The sequence below is a fragment of the Schistocerca piceifrons genome, chromosome 4 (genome assembly GCF_021461385.2).
Source record: "Schistocerca piceifrons isolate TAMUIC-IGC-003096 chromosome 4, iqSchPice1.1, whole genome shotgun sequence".
NCBI lineage: Eukaryota > Metazoa > Arthropoda > Insecta > Orthoptera > Acrididae > Schistocerca > Schistocerca piceifrons.
Window position 1 is genome coordinate 74,149,437 of NC_060141.1, and position 13,817 is coordinate 74,163,253.

The 13,817-nt window shown below is 37.1% G+C and overlaps 1 protein-coding gene across 6 annotated transcripts in view; it reads left to right on the plus strand.

Moving 5' to 3' along the window:
* Positions 1 to 3,276: 3,276 nt before the first annotated feature.
* Positions 3,277 to 13,817, plus strand: part of LOC124794992 (protein phosphatase 1B) — a 228,502-nt gene continuing 217,961 nt past the window's right edge. For 3 of the 6 annotated variants that reach the window (XM_047258743.1, XM_047258738.1, XM_047258744.1), the window contains exon 1: positions 3,306 to 3,440. The gene's annotated coding sequence lies outside the window, so the exon portion shown is untranslated. The other 3 variants (XM_047258742.1, XM_047258739.1, XM_047258740.1) reach the window with 3 other exon arrangements.

The following is a 13,817-nucleotide window of genomic DNA, read 5'->3' on the forward strand; positions in this document are numbered from 1 at the left end:
CGTGGCAGATGCGAAAGGAGGAAAAGCCGTGTACCCGGCGTGTTTATACCTACTTCAATGGGTCATACGCATGACAGGTGTTTTCAATTACATATTTTTAATCTTGTTACATATTAACATTATATTTCACTGTGCTTTTATGAGCATTTTGTGATATTTTAACATCTCTAGTACCTGTTGTCTGAGCTTCTCATTAGGTTTACTTTGATTCAATATTAAATCATTGGACATTTATCTTAGCCTAAAAAAGAGGTACTCCCCTGAGTTTCAGTGCCCTCACCTCCCTAAAGATTTTGATATCATCCTAGTCAATTTACCCTTCCGCTTCCTACTAAGATGCAGTCCATGTCTTGTGCAGTCCAACCTACCAATAGCATCAACAGGAACCAAACCTATGCCTGACAAAGTAGCTGCCTCAAGCAGCCTATTTAGCTTCACAGTGACCCTCCTAAGAGAGCTATTCAATTGGAGCCGGTCATACCACATGAAAGTAGGAAGCAAGCCAACATTTGAGTGTTTCATTGCAGATACTATTTTTACCAGGTCACACTCAACATTGTAGCCCTGATCTCTATGAATACTGTTTCCTGCTCCACCCACTACAACAACGTGATCCTATTTTGTAAAGTCTTTGCACAATGATCCTACATCTTCTATCCCTTGGCTAAGACATGCACTAGGCTTGAAGAAACTTGTGACCTGGTACCTGTCAAATGACTACCATCTAACAACAGAACTTTCCTCGTATTTTCTATTTTTATTTTTTGAAATACTTGGTTTCCTGGTGAAAGTCTGTTGAATATTAGCAATACTTACATAATTGGTTATCAGTTTACATTGCAACATTTTACGAATTTGATCAACTATGGCTGGTACACAGTTTAACATGCAGAACTACAGCATGTAAACCAAATCTGTCTGAATAAAAATAGTAAATACGATGAAACGTCTGAATTCATTCATTTTATTTCAGCAAATATCACTGGTATAAAGAAAATGTTTGTTTTCATTATTCGATAGACGCTTCACATTGTTGCTATAACTATATCGAATAAAAAAGGAACTGTTCCATTATTAGTATAATTTACATTATCGAAAAATTCTCATAAGAGTTGTGCTACAGAATTTGTTATAAAATGTCGCGTGTCCAAGAAATATTTCATTACCAAAATTAAAGTCTCAATTGATGGAAGATCAAACACTGCTTTTTTATTCCTCCGCCACTCACCTTTGTAAGTGTTGTGCAAACAGCTGTTAAAAGCGGTTCTCCACGCGACAATAATGAGTACCCTCAACTTAAAAAAAGATCACTTGCTGTGCGTCTTAGCAGTTAAAACTCTGACACTGCAATTATTTTGGTCTATCCTTCCTATGCACAAAATTCCAGGGCAAGTTTCGGCATGTCGAATTGGAGTGTTCCCTTGTCAGTGTTGTTCAATGTGCCCAAAGGAAAGTACTCCAGCATCATGAAGTTGCGAGGTTTTTTCGTGGTTTTGGAGAGACGTTCTTGAGCCCTGATGGGGGGGGAGGGGGGGTATTGTTTTGAAATTATTTGAAGTTAGCGCAGGAAAGCGCCCATATGCGCAACAACACTGTAATACCGTCAAACACAGCAGGTGTGTGAAGAGAAATGCTGAAAATGAACATGACTGCAGACAGATGCTATCACTCGAACAGACTCCTTCAACTGTGTAATCATTCTTCAGGACTTGTGTGGGATGATGGTGTCTAGGAACATCCGATTGGAGAAGCTGAAAAACCCACGCTTCAGGCAGTTCTTGACGAAGTACACAACACACCCAGTTCTAGATGAATTTACATTGAGAAAGAATTATTTATCCATGCACGACAAGGTGATACTCTACAAAATACGATTTAGTGGTTCTGACGAAAAGGTGTTTGTAACTGTAGATGAAACCACCAATGTGGGTGGGTGTTATGTTGTAAATTACGTTGCTCGTGTTCTAGAAGTTGATGGACCTGGAGAAATTTTCTCCCTAACACGTGAAGTGCTCTAGAGACTGGACAACCCGACAATTACCATTCTGCTTCACAACTCTGTGAAGTTACTGTGGACGTGTGGTGTGAAGAGAGCAATGTTCTGCTGCTAGTAACAGATGGTACTTCATACAGTTAAAGCAGCAAAGGGGCTTCAGATTCTCTACCCCAGTATGATATGCTTCACTTGTCTTGCACATATGTTACACACAGTTGCAGAGGAGATGTGATGAAATTACTCTGATCTGGACAAATTAATTTCCTGTTGCAAGAAAATTTGTGTGAAAGCTTTGTTAAGGGTGATGAAATTCAAGAAACAAGAACCTTCACTGCCTCTCTCCCCCTCAGTCTGTTCTTACACTATGGGGTCCTTGGCTTAACGCTACTGAGTATTGTTACACCAAAATGTAGAAAATATTTAGTGAACTTGTTAGTGATGAATCAAGTGCTGTCTATACCGTGAATGAGTACTTTAAAGGTACCTTGTCTGGAAGCTTGGTGTAGATCAACGTCAACTTTTCAGTGGTATGAAAAGCTATCTCACGACTGGTAGCTGCTGGTACTCAACTGTGTGATGCCCTGTATATTGTGCAACATGTTAATAGTGAGCTGTATCGAGCATGTGGCCATGTGACTGACTAAGTGAACAACAAATTGCAAAGTGGTCTCTAGGGCATTCCGGAATATTCTACAATGTGCAAAATTAGTGATGGTCTTTCTGAGAAAGTCACAACATTCGAAGTCAATGAACCACAGCTGGCATGCAGTGATCTTATTACCTTCAAATACGCTTCTCTGACGTCCTATGTAACTTTTCCAGTTACAAAACTTTCCTCAGTGACAACAATATATCTTCGAGACGGGAAACCTGAAAATGCACATTATGATCCACTGCTACTCTACAGAAACTGAAAAGTGACAGAACGTGTTAATTAATGTGGAATACCTTCTCATAACCTCATATTCGCAGTTCGGTGCTGGGATAATAGGATCGTCGTGACCTAACGTTACGCACAGTGTGAATACACCTTGAGGCGACCACAAATTCTGAGTACTGCTGACGAAGGCTTTCCTTCGTGTATTGATATCTCATGTTACAGGAAACACAAGTAATGTATCATCGTACGCTGTAATTCCATCTTAGGCAATACATCCACGCTACAACCAAAAAGAAAAGAAAACCAAAATCTCTTGCGAATTTTCGAAGAGGCATTTTCGTTGCGGCAATTTTGCAGGCTCCCGTGCAGAACTTTTGATCAAGAAGCTTCCGGAGTTGGTTATCAGCTGTGATTGGAAAGGTATGACATCATCCCCAAGGGCCACTATTTTTAGATGTGGGGCATGCGCATTATTTATGAAATAAATATCCGCCATTCATCTGAGTTGAATTCGTTCGTAAAATGGAAAATTGTAATTTGTTCGACACTTTTTGAACTCGCGAGGTAATTTTCGAAGTTGGAAATGACACTACATAGGTTCTAAGATACATTGACGTAATTTGTTGTGATACGTACCGTAGTTGGTTCGTCTTTGCTGAGAGGTTAATTTCGTGTGGCAAATGTATTCCTGTAAATAAATCATCAGTTTGACCAAAACTGAAGTGCGAAGGACAGTGTTATACTGTGGATTTATAATATGGACGTGGGGCGTGGTGCTACTGATTTACGTTTAAACTCTTTGTATTTCATTGATAGGAAAGAGGGAAAAGAAGACTATGTTTAGAATGTCAGGGGTATACACAAAACTTTATTTATTTATTGTTTTTTAGTAGCTTCTTGCCGATCGTGCACCAACATTTAACGAATCCTTCAGAGTGCTGCTGTCAGCCTGTGGTGAGTGTGTTTGAAAACTTGGCGAAAGATCATTGAGAAATATGATCTAGTATTCCCAAACTTGAGGTTTCACAAACGTCCGTAACATTAATAATGCTTATTTTTTTAAACACATGGGGAAATCCGTATCCCAAAAACTCGCAAATGATTATTTATAAATGTCTGTACGCAATTAAATGCAGGTAAATCATTTAAGTAAAGAAACATCGGCCTTCGTGTTGTTTAAAAATATTGTTACTTGAACATTGTTAAACCGCACAATTCGTAGAGAAGGAAGCGTAACTATGGGTTTGAGAACACTTGAAATGACAGTGTATAGGCTGACTTTTATTTTATGTGCAACATCTAGAGGACCATAAACAGCATAGTAGAGAGTAAATTGGCTTGGATTGTTTGTGTTAAATTTTTTGAAGTTGAAATATTTAGCATACCTAGATATCACATTTGATACATTATTCCACTTATTGTACATATCAAATGAAACTATACGGTTTCAGAGATCTTTTAAAGTCTCTATGGTGTTTATATGAAGTAAATATGTGTTCTGTCTGCTGATTATTAGCTCAAGTAAAGGAGGGGTCCTCTGTCCAGAATAAATGGCCAGTGAGTAATGTTTGGAATAGAGTACTACACAAGATCTTATGCATAACATGATACTTTCTGTGGCTTGATCTTATTTTGTGTTAAATATATTAAGACTTACTTTTGTTTGGTTTTCCTATCACAGTCAAAGGATCAACTACTACTCAGTTTATCAGCAGCGACTCGTTGCTAATGAGTGCTAATATCGTAGTCAGTTAGTGAGAGCAGTTGCCAATTGTATTAAGATTGTTGTAAAAGAGTCTTCACAGTAAAATTAGTGATTCGATATTTTTTGTTGACAAATGTAATTGAATGATCTGTTACGGTTTTGCAAATTGAAAAAAATTGTTATTCTTAGTTCCTTTGATTTTCTTCTGCTTCGAAGAGCTTGAATAGTTTTTTGTGTGTTATGTGTTACGTTGTGACTAATTGTGACTTTGTTGATGGAGAAAGTAGGGGGCAGGGTGTGAAACAGGAATAGTTGGTGGGGTTACTAACAAATTTGAGGGCAGATCAATTGATAAGAGTTACGTAGTGGGGCTCACTTGTAGTTTCCTTTGTAGATCATCAAAGTAAAATATGTTGTCCTATACTTAATACACCCCACAAGCTAGTCAGTGATTTGTCCGTTTAATGTAGCCTTTTTAACTTTCTTTTGCAGTTGACATTAGCCTATTTATTTGCTGTTGATATTATTTATTACAAAATATTCATTTAATGTGACATTAACCTAGATCTCATGCCAAACTACGACCAAGATTTTAAGTGGAGTCGCTATCACACTTAACTGGTTCATTTTGATCTTTTGGAGAACAATGTTGTGTACTGGGGGTAGCATTTTCCATACATTTATATTTCTCCGAAAGCAGTGCAATTTTTTAACATAGCATAACCTAATAAAAGGAAATGAAACACAGCATTAACCATTTTGTTCACAAATGTTTTACTGAAGCCCAATGTAGTATGTGTCTGAATGTTCAAACTGAGAGGTCAAGGAAAAATGTGAGCTATAAACCTGCAGCTGTTATTCTGATCTATTTTCCATAATATGTAAAAATGCATGCCACTCGTACAAAGTTGTGACATATAGGAGATTATCCACATGTGTCTGAATTGGCAGTTTAAGCAGTTGCTTTCTATTCAGTACTGAAAATAATTTCTTGGAACTAATATTATGCACGCAAATAAAGTTGAGACTTGGTGCCGTGGTTGATGAGAGTGACCATAAATGGGAAATGCCTTAATGGTTGCTCCCATCAGCCACCATGCCCAGGCTGGTGAAACTGATTTGTGTGGACAGTAATAGAGGCAAGTTAGTAGAGTACTATAAGAGTTCAAAATTATGAAACTCCTCCACTTTTGACCAATATTGTTTCTACAAGACACAAATACTTCAATAAATGTAGAATTTCAGCACTGAAGTGGCATAAATCCATACTGTTTGAAATCATGGCCATAAAAATGCCATGTAAGGACTCCCTTAGACTTTTTATGTGATCAGACTAATTATATCTTTATAAATAGCCACAGTGAAAGTACTAAAGTATAAACCAGAAATACTGTGATTTGTAATGTTTACTGCCTTAACAGAAACACCATTGTTTTATTAACTACAGTATCAGTTTTGTAACATTCATCAGACACAGGCTTAATCCGTAGGATTATGAAATGTTAACACTTACTATGCCAACTCAGATCTTATGCTTATGAGTGGAGCTTTGTGTGGACTAGCATTTCAGGAAAGCAAGTCTTTATCAGAAACTTACTTCATATAAAAGTAAGTGTTTGAAAGCGGAAGACTTCAGTATAAGTAATTGTTTACAGCCTTTCACTCCAAATGCACTACCAGTTGTTCCTTGGTATGCGGGCTGAGCCTTTACTAGATGTGGAAATAAATATGTGGAATTGCAGTAATATGATCAATAACTTTTTTGTGACAATACTTTCTGGGTTTATGGTGACCCACTTTGATTTTCCAGTTAATATAACACTGCCCTAAGGATTTATTAACTTCACTCTGTATTGCTATTGCACCTTCGTTTCATGTGTAGGGCCAGGTTTTAACGTGCCAAATCTTTTAGCTTGTTTTAATACACTTAAGTACAATTTGCACTAAACTGCAATTATATAGTGTTTAGAAAGTGATGTTTGTAATTGAATTCACATGAACGACATGACCTGACACTTTTATTGGACCAAGAGGAAAATTATACACTATTTGTCAGTTTTGATCAGTGACCTGACGGTAGCTGTGATGTCAACTTTTGGTGCATGTTTTCACAGTATTATTTATTGGTTGGCAAAGCCAGTGAATACGGGGAAAAAAAACCTGGTTGTGGTTACACACTGATTTGTAACTTTGCCCATTGGAAAATTTTTTCATTGTCCTCTCATGTTATTGTCATCATGTTGTTTATGATGTTTGTTGTATGTTTCCTGTGTTGCTGGTCACAGCTGATGATTAGTATCGAATATTCTTCTTCATCCCTTTCATTTTGTGTTATCCATTATTACATTACTTTTTTTAAAAATACTATCTTCACATCAGGTAAGAAATGAGTTATTGTACGAACTGTAGATACTGGAGACTGTAGTTTGTGCATGAAAAACTTTCATTGACGATCCTTTATTGATTATCAGTATCACAGAATAGGCGATAAAACAAAATGGATTAAATACATCCACTTATCGCTTCGTCAGTCACACAGCAGTCCAGTCGAGAATAGTAAAGCCACCTAACCATGTTTCTTGTTCTGTGATAAAGGTGTGTAGTTTGCAGCTTCAATTTATTGCTGTATTGTCAAATCAAACAAGGGGAAATCCAGGATGGAATGTAAAATATGAAAAGGATAGTTGCTACTCATCATATAGCGGATATGCTGAGTCACAGATAGGTACAACAAAAAGACTGTCATAAAACAAAAATGATGAGCATCAACTATTCTTTTCATAATACTATGTCTTGTCAAAGGTATTCTGAACGAGTTGAATAACTGTTTCAACAGATGCATGAACGATGAAGGATAGTGAATTCTGTTTGCAGTTGTGGAGTTATTGTTTTCAGTTTATAACTCTCCCGACAATTTAATCTTAACCTATTAAGCCGAGAATTTTGGTGTAATTTAGCCACTCCTTAGTATAGAATAATAGTAATATGCTTTGATAGCATGTTGGCTTTTGCGGCTGCATTTCATAGAGAATTACATGGTTCTGAGATTCCTGTAAAGTATAAGCCATGAAAATTACAGAATCACACTTTAATTCATTAAAAACTCTGTAAGGATTGTGGCCAAATTTTAAGGGCTGGAGGGAAGACCAATTCATGCTTGGCACTGCTTATTTTTGTATATGATAAATTTTATTTTTTTGGAGCAAGAATTTCTCAAGTTAGTGAGTGTTCTTGAAAAATATATGTTACAAATTTGTAAATGATGCTTCTGAAGGTTTCCTAAGCTGATTACACACATTGTAGAGATGGCATCACATTATTGTGAGGGTGCATGGAACATCTGCTTGTACAGGATATTCCCTTGATGATATACAAACTTTCATCAGGGGTAATTGTGGAGGACAATTTATCGTTTTGTGATTAAGAATTGTGGTCTGGTTAATGCCGAGTCAAAAGTTATATATAAAAGTGAGGAAAAATCAATGTATGAAAGGTTAGACTCTAAGCTCAATTTTTATATAGCTGTGGTACTTGACATGATGCTACTAATGCTCTGTCCATCACCATATAAGGCAACATTTTCATCCTGTTTCTGCCACACCTGATTTGACCTCAAAATGACTGGGTTCCATGCTGCACTCAAATCACTGTGTGTGTTGATAGAGTTAAGTATTTTGTATCAAAGGAAGATTCAGCTGAGAAAACTAATAAAGTATATGCAGACAGTCAATACTTACTTTCAGGAGGCACAATATGTAGAATTTCCAGTACTCTCGTACAGTAATGGAGACACTACATAGCATTCACAATACTTAGTTTCTTTGTCGAGGAGGAGAGAAGGATAAGTTGGGAAAGTTGAAAAAGGAAGGGCAGCTCACTTGGACCTGTAGTGCGGATGAGGATAAACATGGAAGAAGAACTGCTAGAGAGTAGGTCGGAGATGGTACACCAGTTAGCACTGTGCTGACGACTTCAGTCCATAGTGAAAGACAGTGTGAGAAGTAAATATGGGTTAGTGGGGAGGGAACTGAACAGTGCAATTAACAATTAGGACAGAAAATATTATATGAAAATATAATGGAGCTGGAGGATGAGAGGAGGATGCTGCATGGGAAAATTGTTTGCGAATGAGACCTGTGGAGTAGATGTGGGACAGGAGAGCCTGGAAAAGGTTGTTGGTGAAGCACATGTGTTTGTTTCTGATACTAGTCTGTAAGGAAGGTATATAAACTCATCCTCACTACTGGTGGATCTCTCTCTTGTCCTGGGGTCAGTGACCTGCCCTTCCTTTTTAAACTTCCTCAAACTTACCCTCTCCTCTCACTAACGAAGCAGTTATTTATCCCAAAAGCTAGATAGTGTGTCGCTTTTACTTTTATGTGTTTCTATCAGCAGTAATAAACATTTTGTCTCATGAAACTACAGCAGAGTCTTGCTAATCCAAGCATTCGGTTAATCCAAACATGAAAAATGTTAGTCTAATTATGGAAAACTGTGGGATAAACTGCTGTACATACACACTATTTTAATTTACACAGTACAGTAAACATGTATTAGAAAAAATGGCAAGAAAACATTAGGTTTAAACAATGCACGACAATGAAAGAAAAGCTGTCAAACTTACTAAAATACTGTGGACATCATTTTATCACTACTTTTTAGAAGACAAAAACTCAATCATTGTTTTTTTTGGCGTAATGAAGACAGTCCCTTATATGACGCATAGTTACGCCATCGCCTCATAAACATCAAATCAGCAGATGTAGCAGTGGGCTGTTGCCCTAAATAATGTAGCGTGAGGTCCAGGGCTTCTGGTGTATCACTGTGTGGCACCAGCTCTCCTTTGTTGCTTTCAGGCTCATTGTCACTTCTGTCACAGCAGTCCACTTCTTCCTGGTCTTGAGTCAAGGCAGCAACTAAATCAGCGCCAGTAAGGTTGGTTGGTTGGTTAGTTAGTTAGTTGGCTGTGTGTTCCATTGATCAATCGCATGGTACGGTAGCTGTTATGATGTGGAACGTGTCTAGTGCACAGGAAATGCACATATGAAACAAGATTTTTTTAAATTTAAGGATTAATTTTTCTGTTATTTACCCCATTTCCTTAAATGGCACAAAATGCGTATACTATATTTATATATTTATTTATTCCTATTCAAGAATTCATTTATGGTATAGAAGGAGTTGTCAAGGAGATATGATTTCAATTTATTTTTGAAGCTGTTGCTGCTGTCTGTCAGACATTTTATTTCATCTGGTGATTTGTCGAAAATTTTTATAGCGGCATATTTTACCCCTTTCTGTGCCAAAGATTGTTTGAGTAAAGGATAGTGTAAGTCTTTCTTTTTTCTGGTATTATAATCATGAATGTCACTGTTTTTAAACTGGTCCACGTTGTTGAGAACAAATTTCATTAGTGAGTAAATGTACTGTGAGGCTGTTGTAAGAATTCCCAATCTTTTAAAAAGATGCCTACAAGATGTGCAACTATGAACCCCACACATTATTCTAACCACTTTCTTTTGAGCAGTGAATACTTTTTGTCCATTTAGTTACCCCAAAATATTATTCCGTATGACATCAGAGAGTGACAGTATGAAAAGTATGTTAGCTTACTAATTTCTACACCCTCAAAACTGGCAATTATTCTGATTGCAAAAGTTGCTGAACCTAGTCGCTTTAGAAGGTCCAAAATATGAATTTTCTAGTTAAGATTCTCATCTATGTTTACACCCAAAAACTTAGTGTGCTCTATCCTGTCTACTGACTTCTGTTGATGTGTTATACTTGTTGAAGGAACTGTACTTTTTTCAGCAGAAAATTGGATGTACTGTGATTTTTTCAAAGTTTAGAGCAAGCCCATTTGCAGAAAACCAATTAATGACTTTTCCAAAAACCTTATTTATATCATTTTCAATTGGAGTTTCTTTTACCGGATTAATAATGATGGTTGTATCATCAGCAAACAGTGTCAGTTCAGCTTCCTGTTTCAGATAGGAAGGGAGGTCGTTCACATACATCAAGAACAAAGGGGACCCATGATTGAACCCAGTGGAACACCTAATGTAATTTCACCCCAGTTAGATGAAGTGGCAAACTTATTTAAATCACTTGACCCATATAAGGAAACTTTTTGCTTCCTGTTCTGTAGGTATGGCTTAAACCACTCATATACTATTCAATTTATACCACAGAACTGTAATTTCTGTAACATAATGTCATGGTTCACACAATCAAATGCTTTGGACAAGTCACAGGAAATACCTATTGGTGACATTTTACTATTTAGAGACTCTGTTATGTGGACAGTGAAATTGTGTATTGCTGTCTCAGTGGAACAGCATTTTTGAAATCCGAACTGTGATTCCCATTACTGTTGAGATGGCTAACCACTCTTGAGCACATTACTTTCTCAAAGATTTTTGAAAATGCTGTAAGCAAGGATACTGGCCGGTAATTCTTGATATCTGTGGTGTCCCCCTTTTTGTAGAGCGGCCTGACAATGGCATATTTTAACCTGTCTGGGAAAATACTTTGAGTTCATGATGCATTACATATGTGACTCAGAACATCAGCTGTAATTGCTCCACATTGTTTTAATATCTTATTAGAGATGTCATCTACTCCAACAGAACATTTATTTTTCAAAGATTTAATAATTTACTTATTTCACAAGAGGCTGTTAGGTGAAACTTAATCTGATTAATTTTTTTCAAAACAGACTCTTACATGTACTGCCTGGCTTTTTCTTTTGAACTGTTCTCACCAATTTTTTCTCCTACTGTTGGTTAGGATGATCTCGTTCTCCTTAATAGTAATACCACCTACCCCAGTGGTTATTTTTCCTGTCTCCCTTCTAACAACATTCCATATTGGTTTTATTTTATTGCCGGAGTCGTTAATTCCTTCTCCACCATACATATTTCTTGATTGCCTTACAACTTTCCTCTATAAGTTACAATAATTTTTATAGTGTAAAACTACTGGATTTTTACTAGTTCTTGCTGTCTCATACAGTTTTCTTTTTCTTTTTGAAGACACTTTAATACCTGTAGTAATCCAAGGTTTCTCTGAAAAGTATGTGGTGTTACATTTAGTAATTTTCTTTGGGAAACAATGTTCAAAAAGGGATATAAATTTATCAAGAAATATTTTTCATTTATCATTAGCATTTGGCTCATTATATACATCTCCCCAATTAACATTTCTCAAGCTTTCTTTGAAGTGCCTATAGATACTGGGTTGAGTGACCTTACACTTTTACTTAATGGTTTCCGAACTGTACGCCCTGTTAGGTTTTGTAAGTTAATCAGTTGTGCATCATCATAGTCTGACAATCCATTTACCACAGGGAAAGCATGTGTTTGTTTTACATCCTCTTTGTATACAAATACATTATCTATTAGCGTGCTACTGTCTTGAACTATACGTGTAGGGAAATTGATCACTGCTTGTAAGTTGTATGTTGTTAATAACACTTCTAGTTCACTTTTCCTTGCAGAATTATTTAGAAAGTTTACATTGAAATCACCACAGATTAATAACTTCTTCTTTTTGTCTGACAGACAGCATAATAGGGAGTCAAACTTTTTTATGAATAGCTTCCAGTCTCCTAATGGGGACCTGTACACTGTTGCTAATATATTATCATATATACATTATCTAGCTGAAGTGCACATGCACAAACCTCAAAGTGCTGATCAACACCAAATTTGTTTGCTTCTAGAGTTTTGCATATATACCCTTGTTTTATGAAAATGGCTGCTCCTCCTTCATCCATCCTAGATCTACAAGTGTAAGATGCTAAATTATACCCACTTATACTGACACTATCCATGCCCACAGTTACATGGTGTTCAGACAGACAGTATATCAATCTCATTCTTATTTTTGATCATCTAAACACACTAATAGCTCATCTATTTTATTTTTCATTCCCGTGATATTTTGATGAAGTAAGTTGATACTGACCTCACAGTTACCCGTATTTACTGTGAATGAAGTTTCTTTTATTCTATTTATCTTAATTTTCATCTGTCTGGACTTTGGCTTTAACTTAAAATAATCTGTCTGCCAGGACCCATTAACCACAGGGATCACCCCTTGTGTGACTGTGGACCCCCTTACAGTTTCTGCTAACAGAGAAGCTAACTTATTTTTTCCCATCCTATTCAGGTGCAGGCCATGTCCCCACCTACCAATAGCATTTACTGGAACAACACTTATGTTAGATTTTGCCGGTGTCTGGAGCATCCTATTCAGCTCAGTTTTAACATGCCTTACAGCAGTGTTTACCCAGGGCTGATCATGGCACTGAAAGACCTCCACAAACCCCACATTTGTGTGCTTAGTTTCTGCTCCTATTTTATCCAGGTCACTCCCAATACTGTATATTGGATTCATAGCCAGGCTGTTTGTTTCCCCAACCATAATTACCTTACCTTACCTTCCTTTTCAAAGTCCCTGCATAGCTGACCTAAGTTTTCTGTCACCTGGTTTCACAAAACTTGTGACCTGGTACCCTGCACCTAATTTCTCCTGAAGCTGCTGGCCCACACCCCTCCCATAACTGCTGCCTATAAGCAGAATTGTCACACATGGTTTGATAGACAAACTTCACACAAAAGCAGGTTTTCCACACATGCCCCATCTGCTGCCATCCACACATGTATGTCTGCTTCACTAGCTTCTTCACATCCAGGGTTTGTCTGTATCATTTGTAGTAGATTTTCCTCTTCATTTTCAACTAGGTTGTCCTGAAATTCAAGACATGTCCACAGTTTTCTTCACAATTTTGTCAGAGTATTTTCTGAAATATTCTGCCGTGCCTCAGTGGCCCAATAAACAATATCCTTCACATTGGTCTTTTCTATTATGTCCATTAAAGGAATGCTATCATCTTGGATCAGCATTCTTAAAAATTGTTTTCTGTAAATCAGCTTTAATGTTTGCAGTATGCCCTGGTCCATCGGCTGTAGAAGTGGTGTAACATTCGGTGACAAAAACTTCACCACAATTTCTCCATCACATAATTCCTCAGTGCTGGGGCGAGATGGCGCATTATCAATCAAAAGGATTGCACAGGGAGACAAATGATTTTCCTTAGAGTACTGTTGAACAGAGGGAACAAACTTGCCGTGAAACCATTCTTTGAACAGCTTACCATCCATCTATGCTTTTTTCTGGTTGTGATAATATATGGGCAGGGAATTCATGTTGCAGTTTAAAAGCTCTGGGCC